This window comes from Pagrus pagrus (assembly GCF_965226575.1).
Source record: "Pagrus pagrus genome assembly, contig: HAP1_SCAFFOLD_166, whole genome shotgun sequence".
Lineage (NCBI taxonomy): Eukaryota > Metazoa > Chordata > Actinopteri > Spariformes > Sparidae > Pagrus > Pagrus pagrus.
In genome coordinates this window covers 5,387-21,585 of record NW_028175297.1, presented here as the reverse complement: position 1 = coordinate 21,585, position 16,199 = coordinate 5,387, and the positions used below count along the sequence as shown (strand labels likewise).

The 16,199-nt window shown below is 46.2% G+C and overlaps 1 protein-coding gene and 1 long non-coding RNA gene across 2 annotated transcripts in view; one reads left to right on the top strand and one right to left on the bottom strand.

Annotated features, from left to right (window-relative positions):
* The window catches only part of LOC311254034 (uncharacterized protein), a 27,642-nt gene extending 14,423 nt beyond the window's left edge, over positions 1-13,219 (bottom strand). Inside the window, exon 1 of the mRNA XM_084384461.1 lies at positions 13,207-13,219. The gene's annotated coding sequence lies outside the window, so the exon portion shown is untranslated. The remainder of the gene's footprint in view (positions 1-13,206) is intronic.
* Positions 12,449-16,199, top strand: LOC311254036. Its single transcript, XR_014622156.1, has 3 exons — positions 12,449-12,477; positions 13,917-14,060; positions 16,042-16,199. It is a non-coding gene; the product is annotated as an uncharacterized lncRNA (long non-coding RNA).

Genomic DNA, 16,199 nt, shown 5'->3' with positions numbered 1-16,199 from the left:
CTGCACCGCGCCGCAGTTCACCCTTAAGGGCGGCAAGGTTTGGGGTGAGCAGTGGGACAGAACCTCCGAGGCCGGAGAGCAGACCCTTTGGTGACCCCAAGATTCCCCAGTACCTGGCTGGGGAGGACATTGGAAATTACCTGCTTCGCTTCGAGCGGATTGCCAGAACGTGTGGTTGGCCAGATGGTGAGTGGGCGTGTCGCCTGGTGCCGCTACTCACTGGGAAGGCGCTAGAGGCGTACACCGCTATGGACGAGGAGAGGGCTCATTCATACCCGGACCTGAAGGCGGCACTCCTGACCAAGTTTGACGTCTCACTGGAGACGTATCGCCAGCAGTTCCGGGCCATGGCAGTTCCACCGGGAGAGAACCCAACAGAAACTTACCACCGCTTAAAGGGTCTCTACCGTCGATGGATTCGGCCAGAGCAGCATACCAAGGAGCAGATCGGTGAGCAGGTCATCTTGGAGCAGCTGCTGCGAGTCTTCCCAACAGACATCCGCACCTGGGTGAAGGAGCACAAGCCAACGGATGGGTTAGCTGCAGGCAAGCTAGCGCTGCAGTACCTCAACGCACGGAGGGGAGGCCCGCCTGCTTATCACGGTGGTCCCAGTCGCCAGGTTTCGTCGCAGCCCAGACCAGCAGCCAGAGCCAGCCAGCATCCGCCTGGAGAATCCCGGCCCACACCTCGCCAGCGCAGCCCCGGTAAGGAGTTCATCTGTTTCTACTGCCAGCAAGCAGGGCACAAGGCTTCGTTGTGCCCCATCAGAAAAGCTAAGCTTAGCGGGGCATGCTACACTCCTCGGGCTGAGGTTGCAAGTGCTGGGGGAGGGCAACAGCGTTTTAAGGACGTTACCATTAATGGTGAGTCTGTGACTGCTCTGGTTGACTCGGGGAGCTTCCTGACGCTGGTCCGAAGGGAGTTGGTGCCAACGGGCGTGGTGGATTATAGCAGACAGGAAGACATTTTGTGTGTGCACGGGGACAGCCATTCCTACCCCACAGCTGAGGTGACGGTGGTGGTGGATGAGCAACCTTACCTGCTGACGGTCGGGGTGGTGGAAAGGTTACCTGTTGCTGCTATCCTGGGGTGGGACTTACCTGTGCTGCTGGACGTGCTGCTGGAGGCCGGCCCCAAAGACAGTGACCTGGGGAAGGGTTTGTCCGGTTATGTGATCACCCGCACCCAGGCCAGGGCGGGGGTGACAGCCGACCCAGGGCCGAAAAAGGGGCCCGATCCAGAACTCTTTTCAACCCTGGACAGCAGTTTGTTTGAGGGGCCCATGAAGGGGCCCAGGAAGTCTCGCCGCCAGCGGCGGTTTGAAAAGGGGCTGAAGTCCCGGGAGCCGGACTGTGCAAAGGGACTGGCAAAGGGCATGTGGGAGGTGCCAGAGGACATTGGGGCCCTGCAAAGGGAGGATGGGACTCTGAAGTCCTTGTTCGCCAAGGTGGTTGGGGGGCTGGATATGTCAAAAGGGGAGAAAGAATGTTTTGTTGTTGACAGTGATGTTTTGTATGCAGTGGCGGAGGGGGTCAAACGCCTTGTGGTTCCTGTGTCATGCCGGCCGATGATAATGCACCTGGCACACACCTTGCCTTGGGCAGGTCATCTTGGCCGCAACAAAACCTATTTGCGCATATCCCCCAGGTTCTATTGGCCTTCCATGTATGTTGATGTGCAAACCTTCTGCAAAACCTGTCCCACCTGTCAGAAAACTTGCTATGTCTGCCAGTCCGACCGAGCCTACCTACAACCCCTGCCCATGATCTCCACTCCGTTTAGGCGTGTGGCCATGGACATTGTGGGCCCATTGGTGAAGAGCAGTGGGGGGCACCAGTACATCCTGGTGCTCTGTGACTACGCCACACGGTTCCCAGAGGCTTTCCCCCTGCGCACGGTCACTGCTCCTGCTGTTCTGCGTTGTCTTGTTCAGTTGTTTTCCAGGGTTGGTGTTCCGGACGAGATCATCACAGACCAGGGGACCAACTTCACCTCCAGACTCCTGCAGCTCTTCCACCGGCACTGGGGATTTCGGCGATCAAGACCACCCCGTACCACCCTCAGACGGACGGCCTGGTAGAGCGCTTCATTCAGACCCTGAAGAAGATGCTGCAGAAGTTTGTGGCCGACACTGGGAGAGACTGGGACCAGTGGCTGCCCTACCTGCTTTTCGCCTACCGGGAGGTTCCCCAAGCGTCCACAGGGTTTTCCCCGTTTGAGCTTCTGTATGGCTGGGAGGTACAGGGGCCATTGGATCTGCTGCGGAAGACCTGGGAGTCTCCCGCAACCGGCACCAGTGACCGTGGTGTGGTCCAGTTCGTGCTGGAGATGAGGGACCGGTTGGCAAGGTACCGAGACGAGGCCGAGGTCAACCTTCGTGAGGCCAAGCAGACCCAGAAGGCGTGGTACGACTGACAGGCCAGGCACAGAGAGTTCCAGCCTGGCCAGAAGGTCCTACTCCTCCTGCCATCCTCCAACAGCAAGCTGCTGGCCAAATGGCAGGGCCCGTACACCGTCCTCAGGAAGATGGGCCCGGTGACCTACGAGATCCACCACCCGGACAAGAAAAGGGCAAAGCAGGTTTACCACGTCAACCTGCTGAAGGAGTGGAGGGAGGCTCGGGTTCCCGTGGCGTCTCTGCTGGTGACGGCGGTGGACAGCGCGGGGGAGGAGGAGTCTACCCTCGCCGACCTGAGCCAGTCTGCGGAGCCTGCTCTCGGGCACCTCTCTGCCGCCCAGTCCAGCCAGCTGTGCCAGGTGTTCCAGCGGGTCGCCAAGCTCTTCGCGGCCAACCCGGGGAAGACTGACCTCGTGGAGCATGTGGTCCGGCTGAAAGACAAGGGGCCGGTTCGTCAGAGGGCCTACCGGGTGCCCCAGCACCTGGTGGCCAAACTTCAGAAGGAGGTGGAGGAGATGCAGCGCTTGGGGGTGATCGAGCCGTCGCAGTCTGAGTGGTGTAGCCCGGTGGTCATTGTGGGGAAGAAGGACGGTTCCCTGCGCATCTGCATGGACTTCAGGAAGGTCAACGCCATGTCAGAGTTCGACGCCTACCCGATGCCCCGGATCGACGACCTGCTGGAGAGGATTGGTCGGGCTAGGTTCATCACCACCCTGGACCTCTGTAAAGGGTACTGGCAGGTACCCCTGGAAGCGTCCAGTCGTCCCTGCACAGCGTTCCAGACACCTGCTGGCCTCTTCCAGTTCACGGTGATGCCCTTCGGCCTACATGGAGCACCAGCAACTTTCCAGAGGCTGATGGACCGTGTCCTGCGGAGGTGTGAGGACTGCAGTGCTACCTACCTCGATGACGTGGTCATCTTCAGTGCCACCTGGGAGCAGCACCTGCATGATCTGGAGCGAGTCCTGGGCCAGATCCAGCAGGCAGGCCTGACGCTGAATCCAGCCAAGTGTCAATGGGCCTGGGAGGAGGCGAAGTACTTGGGGTACCGGCTTGGACGAGGGGAGGTCCGACCACAGGTGGACAAGGTCGAGGCCATCCGTAGCTGCCCACGCCCTCGCACGAAGAAGGAGGTGAGGTCCTTCTTGGGCTTGGCCGGCTGGTACAGGAGGTTCGTCCCACAGTTCGCCACCCTCGCAGCACCTCTGACAGCACTGACGGCGAAGGACCAGAGGAACCCGGTCATCTGGAACGAGGACTGCGAGGCGGCGTTCCAAGCTCTCAAGGCCTGTTTGTGCTCTTCGCCAGTTCTGAGGAGCCCTGACTTCAGCCAGCGGTTCCTGGTTCAGACCGATGCCTCAGCGGTGGGACTGGGGGCAGTCCTGGCCCAAGGTGAGCCTGGTGACGAGCGACCGGTGCTGTACCTGAGCCGGAAGCTGCTGCCACGGGAGACCAGGTACTCCACTGTGGAGAAGGAGGGCCTGGCCATCAAATGGGCCCTGGAGAGTTTGAGGTACTACCTGCTGGGGAGAGAGTTTGACTTAGAGACTGATCACAGGGCTCTGACCTGGATTAACTCCATGAAAGACCACAACAGTCGTCTCACCCGCTGGTACCTCTCTCTCCAGCCGTTCCAGTTCCAGATCCGACACCGAGCGGGCAAGACCAATGTTGTGGCAGACTATCTCTCCAGGTTGCCGCACATCGTCAACCTCGGGGAGGAGGGGGATAATGTGGCGGAGCGCTGTTGAACGCCCGTCATTTCCTGACCGGCGCGCTCTCTCTGTCAGAGAGTGCCGGTGGGGCGCGCTGCGCCCTCATTGTTCCGGCGGAGCCAAGCTCCTTATCACCTGTTTCCCCGCCGGCCGCATCTCGCGGTCCAGCAGTGACATAAACTTTTTACCCTGAACTCTGTTCTCCCCTCCGTGGGTCGTCGAGGGTGCACACTCGGCGCCTACGCGACACGTACACACACACACACACACACACACACACACCTACACACACGCTCACCTGCTGTTGCTGCAGAGGTCTGTCTCGGGTTCACGGGCCGAACCGAGGCAGTTCCGGGCCACGTCATAAGTAGCGCACTGTGGCGCGCTTCCATGGGTCAGGTGACCATGGACTAAACTATGTGTGTTAATTGTTTTGAAATATTGTTAATGTATGTGTTCTGTGGGAAAAGTGGCACAGCCATATGAGGGGTTATTAGTGCCACAGTACTGGGGTTAGATTTAAAGGGGTTCTGTTAGTTTTGTGCTTTCCCAGATAGCATACGGATGTGGGCCACTTCAGGCAACAATCCGGCACTGTAGGCATTCTTCTGGCCCGCACAAAACAGATGTGAGCCTAAACTGGCCCATGTGGTAAATGCTACATTCGGCCCTTATATCACAAAACAGATATGGCCCATCTTTGGCAAATACGTGGCAGAGTAGGGAATGGTTATTCCTTAAGTGAACCAAGGCTGGGCCACATATGGTTCAGCACACGTGGCCCACCTTTGCTGAAACACATTTGGGCCAGTTTTGGGCAAAAGACGGCAAATTAGCATCGACTAATCTGGATGTGAGCCTAAAGTGGCCAACATATGAGAAAATACAAGTGGCCCACCTTTGCTGAAACACAATTGGGCCAGTTTTGGCCGAAAGACGGCAAGTAAGCATCGACTAATCTGGATGTGAGCCTAAAGTGGCCCACATGTGGTTTAGCACACGTGGCCCACCTTTGTTGAAACACATTTGGGCCAGTTTTGGCCGAAAGACGGCAAATTAGCATCGACTAATCTGGATGTGAGCCTAAAGTGGCCCACATATGAGAAAACACAAGTGGCCCACCTTTGTTGAAACACATTTGGGCCAGTTTTGGCCGAAAGACGGCAAATTAGCATCGACTAATCTAGATGTGAGCCTAAAGTGGCCCACATATGGTTTAGCACACGTGGCCCACCTTTGTTGAAACACATTTGGGCCAGTTTTGGCCGAAAGACGGCAAATTAGCATCGACTAATCTGGATGTGAGCCTAAAGTGGCCCACATATGACAAAACGCAAGTGGCCCACCTTTGTTGAAACACATTTGGGCCAGTTTTGGCCGAAAGACGGCAAATTAGCATCGACTAATCTGGATGTGAGCCTAAAGTGGCCCACATATGGTTTAGCACACGTGGCCCACCTTTGTTGAAACACATTTGGGCCAGTTTTGGCCGAAAGACGGCAAATTAGCATCGACTAATCTGGATGTGAGCCTAAAGTGGCCCACATATGACAAAACGCAAGTGGCCCACCTTTGCTGAAACACAATTGGGCCAGTTTTGGCCGAAATACAGCAAATTAGCATCGACTAATCTGGATGTGAGCCTATGTGGCCCACTTATGAGAAAACGCATGTGGCCCACCTTTGCTCAAACACAATTGGGCCAGTTTTGGCCGAAAGACGGTAAGTAAGCATCGACTAATCTGGATGTGAGCCTAAAGTGGCCCACTTATGGCTCCACACACGTGGCCCACCTTTATTGAAACACATTTGGGCCAGTTTTGGCTGAAAGACGACAAGTTAGCATCGACTAATCTGGATGTGAGCCTAAAGTGGCCCACATGTGGTTCCACACAGGTGGCCCACCTTTGTTGAAACACATTTGGGCCATTTTTGGCCGAAAGACGGCAAGTTAGCATCGACTAATCTGGATGTGAGCCTAAAGTGGCCCACATATGGTTCAGTAACATTGTGGGGTCCATACTTTGTGAAGTACAAATGTGCCAGGACAAGAAAAGACAAGACAAGTTAAGTTAAGTTAGTTTGCTTCTCTCATTGAACCGCTGTCCACTATTCAGGGTATAGGGGATAACAGGACCCAAATGCAGACTCAAATGGAACAGTTTATTATTTTAGAAAGAGGTAAATAAACAGGTAATCAAAGTCCAACAGAAATAAAGTAGCAACAAAAGAGTCAACGAGCCTAAGTCTCGGACAGGGGAAAAAACAAGGAATCCAAAGTGCAAAGTGCAAGTAGATATTCCTTTTTCGGTGGAAATGTTCCATGATGGGCATGATTGGCAATGTTGCAGCATGAACGACCTGCAATATTGATCCTTCACTCATTCTGGAAGAAGCTCGCCACTAATGGAGCCCCCGTCCAGCTTCTTTGCTGGAGCTTGAAGCAGTTAGAGGACTGAAGACTTTTAGGCCTGAACTGCCTTAATTGTGTTCTCCACTATGGAGGTGAGAATTTTATCCAAGCTAATGTCTATCATGAACAACACATCCCCATGGCAAGCCCGGATGTTGCACCCATGATACAAAGAGAAACAAAACCGTTCATAAAAATCTGAGAGAAAAAAGTTAACACAACAAGCGGATGGTGAATTCTGAGAGTTGTTATCCGTCTGATACCAGCAGGAATTACATACAGTAGGCATAGTCAAGTTTAACTTGTTCTTCTCTTAGTGCAATATTATCTGTCAGTATAAATAATATGCTGACTGTGATGAATTTGTTGTTTGTTGATGAAAGTTAATTTATAAAAATATATATATATTGACCAACAATTCTGTGTTTTCTCTGATTTGAGTATATGCATTTTCATGTGTGGCCAATGGAATGTCCTTCCAGAACTTATTCTACACTGAAAAAAGGAGACTGGCCAACTCTTGGATTTATGTCAGAATCTTGGGTGTATTGAACACAATTGCCTCATGTTTTAAAGTTAAACGTAACTATATAGTGTAGAAACTACATAATATGCAGAGAGGGTACATTAATTTGTTCAGATCATGTTGGGATGAAGTGAGTCAATAAAGTAGCGATGTTAATTATCGCGGTACCGCACGCGATTTCGTCTTGCGCACTTTACAGTCACGTCCAAGAGCTCGCCGTACGGTCCGCCACGCCACGCCACGATTCGGTCGGTAAGTCTGGATTTTCTGATTAAATATTGTCGAAATCTCAGCCAAATGTAGTTTAATGTCTTGAGAGTCACTACGTAACGTTAACGTTGAACTAAGTGAGTTCGGTAAAGTCCCATGAGCTTATTTGCTCGCGCTATTTTATCACTATGTTTTATTTGAATTTGTTTTTTGAGCGGGAGCCGTCCATGTTACATTCAACTTAACTTTGCGGCGCTCCTTAGTCTTCTGTTTGAATTGTTTTGCCAACTGACTGTTCAGTTACATTGTGTTAACTAGCTAACACACTAGCTAACACCGCTGATGACAAAGCTAATGTCATCAGCGGCATTAAGTTAGCGACCCCCCTCCCCCCAAACACCGTGTAATGAGAACATGAGCAGAAGGAGAGGAAATTCAAACAAAAAAGGACACATTAACTGGTGTGCGTCTGCTCTGTCTGAGCAGTGGTAGCAATAATCACGTAGCCATGGCCTGCCACTGCCTAATGTTCATAATGGCAACTTAACTTTTTCTTGGATACAAGCTGCTGGCTTTGCACAGTCAGCCCAGTGTTTGAACATGGAACATGATTAGTCTCTGTTCTCATCAGAGAAGAATCACATTAATTATTTGATATTTTACAATGGTTTATGCAGTGTACCTAAATAAAGTTGCCGGTGAGAGTACATCTAATGTATGTTTATTAAAATACAGTTTTCATAATGCCTAGATAATGCCTCATAATGCAAACTCAAGTCTGCATATCACCTGGAGTCAGCTGATGGATCATGGGCTCAAGTTTTTGTGGTGAGACCAGGATGTTGTATTTGCTCTTATTATTACCGTAATTAGTAGTAATTAGTAGTAGTTAATGCATTACAGATTTTAATGAATCCCTCAGCACATGCATACACAGACACTGGCCACCTCATTAATACATCTGTGGTATCTTATACGACAACTCTGTCATAGGTTCAACTTTTACCTGTATATATTGTCAGACAGGTGATTAATGTAATTAATTTAGCTAAAGCCTTAATTTAGGCTTGGACTTTTGTCTGTGTATTTTTAAAATGTGTCCTGCTCAAACTGTTTTTCCAGGATCTCCAACCCTACCTTTAATCCTTCTTTGTTTTTACTTCCACAGTGAATGGTGCTAGAAGTGTTCCAGTGACAGAGTGAATGTGGCAATGCAAGACCTGCCCTTCAGTTTTTCCAAGTAGGTCCCATATTCTGAAGTACTATCGAGTCAGACATAGACATTATGGGAATAACAATCGTATTCCATGTGTGCATGCAAGCTGCCCATGCACTTTTAGAACGTGGAATGCATTGTTAATTCATTTGAATAGATGTTATTAAAACTAGTCGTCATCAGTCAGAGAAATGTACATTTAGTTGCCATTTGTGTCCTTGTAAGGATCTTGTGTCTGAGAGGGATTACTGGACTCACGTTAATGCACATTTGAAGATAAATGAGGTTGTAACGTGCATGTTCTTGGATTGCAAATTTCAAACAAACATCTTAGGATCTTTTAAATCCCACAAGAGCAGAAAACACAGGTCTTTTTCACTAAAAGATTTTAAACCAGGAATTGTAGTATCAGCCACCCTCGCTTCCCCAGAATCTGCTTCAAATACGTCTGATGATGACATTGGTGAGGATGCTCAACCAGGTAGCAGTACTGGTGTTCTAAATGACCACCCAGATGTAATCGAGCACAGTTTGGCAGCAGCTTTTATGTTTTTTTTGTGATGCTCCCATGATCAGCAATGTACAAGAGAGATGGCCAGCTCTTTTTGATGCAATGGAGGTAATTTAAAAAATGATGCCCTGACTAGTTGTGTCATAGATATGGTGTTCATGTGAGAACCTGTGAGTACTGATTCCACTGAAAGGACCCAGTCATTTTTATCATGCATTCACTGTCACTGCACTGCACTATGAGAAATGTATCTTTTTTTATATCATCTCCGGAGATTATATAACGTCCAGTCCATAAAGGTCAGGTCCAAACAGGTAGTTTTACTGTTGGTTTTTAGATACTGGTGTCACATGCTGACTGTTTAAAAAAGTCAGAGTTTTTGTCTTTGATCACTTTCTTCTGTGCTACTGAAAATTTGAGTTCAAATATCTCTATTGTCTTTGTTATAATTCTTAAGGATGACATTGATGCCGGAAGGGAGTCCCTCATTAAAGGACTCTGCATCTATCTGAATGAGAATCCCGACGTCTTGGTGCAGGAGTACATGGTGGGTGTTTTGTGAGTAGATTGTGGCTTTGCTACATTTCCAAACGTATTCAGTTAACCCTGTGATCCTACTTGGACCGTTTAGGTCCATTTGCCATCTTTATCACCTTGGCAAAGTGATTCCAGTGCTGAGATTAAAAACAAATGGTCCAAACAGTCCATTTTTTCTCCATAATCCCCCATTATGAAAGTGAAAAACCACCTATATTGACCCCTCTGCCACAGAGTGAAAAAATATTGTTTCTCTTACATTAGGGATTACACTAGTGTGAAAACACTTCAAATTTGTGAATCTAGTGAAAGAAGGAAAAATCCACCATCTTCTTACACTGCACTGACCCTCATCTGACAAGGGCAGAATTGGGACTGGGATACAGCCCTGGAGTAAATCAAGGTTAATAATAAAAAATCATCCAGGAACATGAAAACAACTTCCAGAAGAAATGAGGACGAGAATTCAGTCTTTACATTAGCTTGAAGGCTCTTCTTCATTTGATCTGGAATTTGTTATGTCTGTATTTTATTTTTTCTCTCAGAAATTGACCATGAATGGCAGCATGGCAGGGCAATCTTTGGCTGTAGTAATCTGCTATGCTGCTTACATGGGTTTAAATAAACTATTGCATTAGAATTGCTGCATTCAAAAGCATCAATTTTTTTATTTTATTTATTTATTTTTAAAAAGCTTCAAGAAATGTTTTATCTTTAACCAGGACATGACTGAGGCCACTGCACTGAGTGCCATTGAGAAAACGACAGTGGGAATATGTCACCAGAGAGACGCCAGGCAATGACTTTTCTGATGTTGGCATCATCATCGAGGGTGTGGTGGTTCTTCAAGATCTGGATAATGTAGCCCTTGCAACAGCCTTTGGACTTTTTTACTCTTTGAACATGAGGTATCCGTCACAGCTCCGCTATACTTTTGAAGTGATTCAAAAGGTGGTAATGGAGTTGGATGTGGCTCAACTCTCGAGGAAAGCCCAAAGCTTAAAGACAAAACTGTTCCAGTAAGGAGAGCTCACTGTTGTTGTGCACGTGAGGCGGTTAGCTCCAGGTAGGAGGACAATTAAAGCTCACACTTGCTCTCCTGCATTTTGGAGGTTGAATTTCCAGGTGAACAATCAGCAACAGCATGGGATGTTTCAGTTGTAGTAAGGAATTTTAAATACTTCTAAGATACTGTTCTGTTTTGAACCAAGATGTCACAATGAGGTCAGTCATTGCTGTTTATCCTATGGCTCTTGAATAAAGGCTTTGACATGCAACTGTTCATTTCTGTTTTTAATTGGGGTAAAAATGGGTAATGTCAATGATTAAGAGAGTTAATAGAAAGGTATTAGGCATTAAAATAAATGATTGTTGAAATGGCAATGGCAACTAACGTTTTTGCATTTCAAATCAGTTCTATAGTTGAATCGAATTGTTTACAGTTACAATTGTTATTTAATTTAATCTTGACAATAGAGACCTTGAACATAATGTTTGTATTGTTCTCTTCGAAGATGGTTGCCTGTAGCCTTTTCAAAAGAAAAGGTCTAATTTCCATTCTGTGGCTGAGTCGGTAAAACACTGAAAAACTGACATTACTTGTTCACTGTTGATTTGTATTACAGTAGAACAGTAATGTCAGTTCAATTCTTTACCTACTGTCACTGCAGTGAAATTAGACATTTTATTTTGAAAGGTTACTAGTGGTACAGGCAACCATCTTCAGAGAACAATACAAACAATCTGTTTTTAGGCCTCCATTGTAAAATTGTGTAATTGACACTAGACTATAATACGAACATGTAAAATGAAAATAGCGTGTAGTATTTACGCTACCAAATAGTATTGGAGTAAAAGTTATTGAATAGTGTTGAAATGAAGTGATGAAATTGTGAAGGATTTAAATGTTCCAAGAGCTCAAATTACTTTATCAAAACATGTTTTAATCACACTGTATCAACACAAAATATACAGGTTTATTGAACATGAATAACTTGTGTTAATTTAACTCAATTGTTTAAGTTGCTGCCAAAGCAAAACATCTGTGTGCAACCAATGTCCACCATTGAATTAAGTTAATCCAACATGTTCCTTTTTTCAGTGTATGTACAAATCCCTACATGTTCTCATGCTTGTCAAAGCGCTGGTTACTGAGGAAGCGAGTTTGCACACATTGTTGAGTTACATGTGTGTATACGTGTCTGGTTATTAATATGTGTATGAATGTGGTTATTAGAGGAGGATAGTTGGACTGTTATCTGTTTGAATGTGTGATAAGAGTAAGAGAGTATGTGCTGTTGTGCACTTCATGATTTGGTGCTCTTGTTCCCTGCTTTTACTAGTGTATTCTGTCTATTTTTAAAATATTATGGTCATCATGTCACTCATATTTCAATGATTTTAATACTGTATCTGCTTTAACTTTACCTGCCCAGGGACTACAGGCGGAACTATAACCTGGCTCAAAGCATCTCTTCTTGTCTTACAAGATTAATGTTTTTTTGTGCATTGTCCCTGTTTTAAATAAATAAATTCAATTCAATTCATTAAATTCACAACATACTGTACATTCCTTGACCGAGTGTGCCAATAAGAGCATAGCCTAGGCCAAGAGTGACAGTTCATTTGTGAACAGAAACCGCTCCCACCTGCTCTCTGTGTCACATAGAAAATGACTGGCAGGTCGACATTGGAAAATGTATTGACCTACATTTACCTGAACATATCACCCACAGTGACAGTGTTTTTTTTTTTTTATTAAGTCAACGCTATTAAGTCTGTAAGGATCGTATCTTTATTCAAACTCTACTTTCCGTTATGTTTTTTTCCGCTTTAAGTTGGAGTTTTCCAAATTACGAGTCTTTTGAATGCATCATATTCGAATTGACGAAAGGGAGCAAGGGAGCAAAAAGTGCGCGAGCCGGAGATCGAGGAGAGAAGTCACGGTGAGGTGAGTCCCTGAACGAAAAATAAATGAATGAATTTCTGTGGGAAACATTCAGCTCTTATTGTTGGAACTTCACATTGTTTTGTCAGGTTGCCAGTGCTGCGAAAAATGTTAGCTAGTTAACATTCAGTTTTTATACAAGGTTAATATGACCAGGCAGCAGGGCTCGAAATTAACGATGTCCCGGCGGGGACCATAAAAATTCCTGCTGGGACACACTTATATTTTGTCCGGGACAATTACGGGACAGTGAAAAAAAAAATGTCAAACGCTCACTCTCAAACAAAATGCTCAATTCCCTCCTCCGTATATCATTGCATTTCCCTGAGGTTGAGGACTATAATGCAGAGCAGGCAGTTGAGAAGTGGTGGCAAAGTGGTCAGAGAACATGCCGACCCATGTTCAACGACTCTGTGTGAGACAAGAAAAATAAATCTCTGTGGCAGTGAACTTTCCCTCCAGAAAACAGCATCCCTCCCCGCGAGTGAAATAGTCAGACAGCGTCCTGTTTACTGATGGTGATTATGTAATTTTGTACGAAAAACGTAACTTTGTCACTTTCCAGGCTGTTTGGTGGGTCAGGATCTCAATCACAACACATTATAACAGCATCCATATGATTATAACAGTCAGAGGGTACATGTTTAAACACATGCCGCTGAAAGCCCCACTAGGATTCAGAGAAGCACAGTACAGAAGCACAGAATGTGTTGCTGCCGTTATTACTGGTACCGGTGCCGCGTCGAGTCTCCCTGATCCTCTCCCCAACACACAGCCGCTTCTAGCCGCAGCGGCAACCTGAGCGGGGTCGCTCTGCGAACTACGGCGCCGCGGAGCTACAGGCCCCGGTCTTCCTACTCCTCTCCCCCACATACAGCACCCTGTGCTGGGTCGCCCAGAGCGACGAGTCTCCCTCCAGCTCTGGAGCTCTCCACGGTGCTGCTAATGGCGGCTTCTCATCGTCTTTCAGACCTTAGACCATAGCTTTAAGTAATACAATTAATTAAAAATGCTGATAGTCTAATACTCGTTATAAAATACTTATAATACAACAACATATACACCCAATCACATTTTATAAGGCACCAGTTTAAAGCTGCCATTCTTAAATTGCTCTGTTTGCTTTGAAGAAGACATACTCTGTGCCGAAATGTCAGCAACCTGCACCATAATAAAAATATCTAAAACTATGTGCTTCACCATCTTCTCCAGCTATTTATCTGCCCCCTGCTCTAAGATGCACCAGTCTGCAATCAGTTCGTCAGCTGAAGGCGAGAGTTTTCCTCCTACAATTTTAGTAATTGGCTGGTCATGGCTAGACTGTTTTCAAACTACATTCATTGCTGCCCAACTATGGGCAGGATATAGCATGTCATGCAGTTAGCCATTTCTCACCATTGTGTGCAATCTATCCAAAGCTTTACAGTTTTCTCAATTTTTAGGAACGGTCAGAAACAATCAATTAACGGCCACTGCAACAGACCAGGAGGTGGAGGCTTATATAAAAAGGTGGCTTCATCTCGCTGGAGACAGGGATGGTGGGAGGAGAGAGAGAGAGGAGAAAAGGCGTGCCACACAGCTCGCACGTAAGTCAGCTACAATACCTATTTTGCAATATATGTGTGATACTGTTCTACAGCAGAAATCAAGATGAAGCTGTCAGCATATGTAAAAAAAAAACGAGCGCAAAGTACAGAACAAATCTCCCCAATTCTAAATGAGCAAATACAATTAAAAAAGGCAGTGTTGTGATTTTTGCCATTTTTTCCGCTATGGTCACTTAGGAATTAGAAGCTTGTTCAGCCACCATGCAGCAAGCATAGCCATTTTCTTGTAAATGTAAAGATTTCACTTGGCAGTGGTGGGACAGTAATGTAAACTGTAACTGGAATTGTCACCCATTGCCTTTCTTAAAAGCCAGTACATGGGTCTGAAAAGTAGGGAAATCACATTTCAGTTAGAAACACATCTTTAATGAAAACTGTATTTGACTTTAGTATAATATTCTATCTACAAAATAAATTAATGAATATGAAGCAACAGCTGAAATATATTTTTAAATATATTAATATTACATGCCATCTCCCTGCTAAATTGAGCTGGAATGAAAGAACCCCCTATCAAACACAAAAACATACTTCTAATGTTAACATGAGTGGATGAAGTTTTGAGTCTTAAGATGTGGTCTTATCTAACCTCAAACTTTTCCCTTTACTGCTGCATTCATGGTCTTCAGCTCCACCATGTGGGCAGGTCTGATGTAACTACACAGCGATTGTGTGAGTGAGGCTAGCTGACTCATTGTCATCTCAGACTTGATATGTGATAGGTTTAATATGTAGGATGGAGTTGCTTCCAACTGAGAGCCTCAGCCATGTTGCAATGGAATATAATACTTACCTTGGCATAATATATAAAGAATAAACCAGGACAGAGAGACCTCACCTCAACTTTTATCCCAACTCTCTCCTCTTGTGAGGGCTTTTAGATCTGAGTATGGCCCCAGTGTTCCGCCAGAGCACCGTGCCATAGCACACAGACCTCTGGTCCAGTAAATGTCCAGTTTTGTGGATACCTATTACGCACCACCAGACTGACAGCTATCTTGGGGGTCCCCATGGAGAGTCATTAAAGAGGAAATATTCAAGATTTTTACCTACTTTTTACTTAAAGCAGAAGTAAGCGATCCGGTCGTTTTGGCTAACTTCCTGTCAGCGGATGGAGTTAGCAGTCCCCGCCCTCTTCCCTACGTCAACACATGCGCGTGCATCCCTTGGCTGCACACACAGAGAGGACCGCCCCTTTATGCCGTTCTCTCTCCTCATTGGATAAAGGTTGTAGGATACAAGGAAAGTTTTCTCCTCGGCTTACAGCAGAGCAGGGTGACTGACAGACCCGTGTTTCGGACCAAACACTCTATATAAGTGATTGCTGTCGGAAGATATAACTATATAAGACTTATATTAACACAAACATTCCGCTTACTTATGCTTTAATGAAACAGCTCCAGAGTAATGTTGCTGGCTTGTTCCAGGGAGAATGGAGGCTCTCTGCCTTCCACCTAGCGTCACTTGGCTGAAAACCAACCTTGTAAGATCAGACCCTCCGACCCAGTATCCCAGCTCTCGTGCTGGCAGCATCATGACACACCAAAACACCCTGTATCCATTATCTTTTTATGAAAGGATAGAACCACACAAATACACACATTGCAACATGTATATGATATGCTCCATTAATTGCATTATGGCTGGCTTCAGTGAACCAACAAATGCTGAGGAAAGGTTAGCAAAATAGCAAAAAATCAAATGGCTGTGCACTATTCCCCTTTAACATGAAGACAAACTCAAATATACATTATGTTTTATTACTGTAACTTCAGGTTAAATGTGAAGTTTGTCAGAGTGTTTGATGAACACAATATTGTATAACTTTATATCACTTTACAGGGCCTTTTTTGTTTGGTCTCCTGATAAGGTTTTGTGTTTTGCACTGCAACCATATACAGTAACCACAGTACTGCTTTACTGAGTCAACAAAATATGTTCTTTTGTGCATTTCTTAAAGGGCCAGATGAAGAGGAGACAATGGTGGGGCCATGAGTGAGCGTGTTCCGCAACAGTGTTCCGCAGTCAGAATTTTCATGTTCATCTTCATGTTTGTTTTGTTTGTGTTGTGTTGTTGTTTGTGGCACATGTTAAAAAAATAAAATAGTTCTCTACTGT